Raw genomic sequence first — 2,266 nt, forward strand, 5'->3', positions numbered from 1 at the left:
AACCACCTTTAGCTTCAGCGCTAAAGAACTCAACACCCTCTTGTGGCTTCTGTGGGTACTGCACTCAGGTACACAAACTCTTGCTCTGTGTGCACATGCGTGCGCACACACGCATTCACACATACACATAATTTCAAAAGAAATAAAATAAACTTGAGGCCAAGCCTGGACTATATAACAAAACCCTTAAAATAAGTAAATAAAATAAAATTAATTCATCTCTTATCCAATGTTTTTATATATTTAGGGCAAGAGAGTCAAAGGTTTCTGCCTATCTTATAGTACCTTGCACTCACAGAATTAAAACCCAGGAACCTGATCTATGATCATATATATGTATATTATGTATAAATGTACATATTCATATATGTATATATAAACCATATATATGATATGTAAATCTTTTGGGGGGTGCAGTGAATTTTATTAATGGTATTCAAGAGAGTAGAGAGGGCTCCCTAGTCCCCTCCTGTTATTATGGGGGTCTAAGATACAAATTGTGAGGGAGATATTCAGTGTTGAGGGCTATGTAGGGACAGGGACTCCTTAGCAACCAAGGGCCTCTCTCTTGCTCTCAGTGTCCTTGCTGGGGTGGGTGACCCAGGATTTCTTACTCTTTGGAGGCCATGTAAGCCATGAGGTCCACTGCCCTGTTGCTGTAGCCATATTTATTGTCATACCAAGAAATGAGCTTTACAAAGTTATTGAGAGCAATGCCAGCCCCAGCATCAAAGATGGAGGAGTAGAAGTTGCTGTTGAAGTCGCAGGAGACAACCTGGTCTTCAGTGTAGCCCAGAATGCCCTTCAGTGGGCCCTCAGATGCCTGCTTCATCACCTTCTTGAGTTCATCATACTTGGCAGTTTCTCCAGGTGGCATGTCAGATCCACAATGGATACATTGGGAGTAGGTACACAGAAGGCCATGCCAGTGAGCTTCCCGTTCAGCTCTGGGATGACCTTGCCCATAGCCTTGGCAGCACCAGGGGATGCAGGGATGATGTTCTGGGCAGCCCCACAGCCATCATGCCACAGTTTTCCAGAGGGGCCATCCACAGCCTCCTGAGTGGCAGTGATGGCATGGACCGTGGTCATGAGCCCTTGCATGATGCCAAAGTTGTCGTCATGGATGACCTTGGCCAGGGGAGCTAAGCAGTTGGTGGTGCAGGATGCATTGCTGACAATCTTGAGTGAGTTGTCATATTTCTTGTGGTTCACACCCATCACAAACATGGGGGCATCGACAGAAGGGGCGGAGATGATGACCCTTTTGGCCCCACCCTTCAAGTGGGCCCCAGCCTTCTCCATGGTGGTGAAGATGTCAGTAGACTCCACAACATACTCAACACCAGCATCCCCCCATTTGATGTTAGCAGGATCTCACTCTTGGAAGATGGTGATGGCTTCCCATAGATGACAAGCTTCCCATTCTCAGCCTTGACTGTTGAATTTGCCACGGGTAGAGTCATACTAGAACATGATGACCATGTAGTGGAGGTCAATGAAAGGGTCGTTGATGGCAACAATCTCCACTTTGCCAAGTGCAGAGCAGAAGGCAGTCCTGGTAACCAGCACCAAATATGGCCAAATCCGTTCACAGCAACCTTGTCTATGGGATGAGGCTGACACTGCATAAGAAGTTGTGGCTGAGGCTGGAGAGGTGGCTCAGCAGGTAAGAACACTGACTACTCTTCCGAAGGTCCTGAGTTCAAATCCCAGCAACCACATGGTGGCTCATAATCACCCGTAAGGAGATCTGACGCCCTCTTCTGGTGTGTCTGAAGTCAGCTACGGTGTACTTATGTATAATAATAAAGAAGTTGTGGCTGTCTCTGGAGCAGGGAAGAGCAGAGATCCGATGTATAAATCTTGAATGAGGTCTCATTTGTGTCTTCTGTACATCACATTGAGCCAGTGAGGGAGCGTGGTGAGTGCAGGTATACTGGGAGCCAGATCGATCCAAAGGCTTTCTTGGAAGCCCGATTGAAAGGACAAACAGGGACATTGGTTCTGTGTCCTTGTTCAGGAACAGACTTGGTAAGGCCCAGTCTAGGGCTGAAGGGTGAGTCTGAAAGGAATTAAGGCTTTGGTTTCTTAGAACCTGGCTTTCCCTCCTGAGTGGCTGTGGTTATCCATCCTGAGGCAGCTGTGTCTGAGGTATTCTGTGTTTTCTTTGCCAACATTGTTTGGTTTAGCTTCCTGCTGACCTTGCCCATTCTCCTCCTGCAAATAGAATATGAGATGCTATAGTTCAGGCTAGGCGTGGTAG

The 2,266-nt window shown here is 47.0% G+C and overlaps 1 pseudogene; it reads right to left on the minus strand.

The window, feature by feature from the left end:
- Positions 1-610: 610 nt before the first annotated feature.
- LOC116095570 lies at positions 611-1,485 on the minus strand (annotated as a pseudogene).
- Positions 1,486-2,266: the final 781 nt, after the last annotated feature.

Source organism: Mastomys coucha, unplaced genomic scaffold, assembly GCF_008632895.1.
Source record: "Mastomys coucha isolate ucsf_1 unplaced genomic scaffold, UCSF_Mcou_1 pScaffold18, whole genome shotgun sequence".
NCBI lineage: Eukaryota > Metazoa > Chordata > Mammalia > Rodentia > Muridae > Mastomys > Mastomys coucha.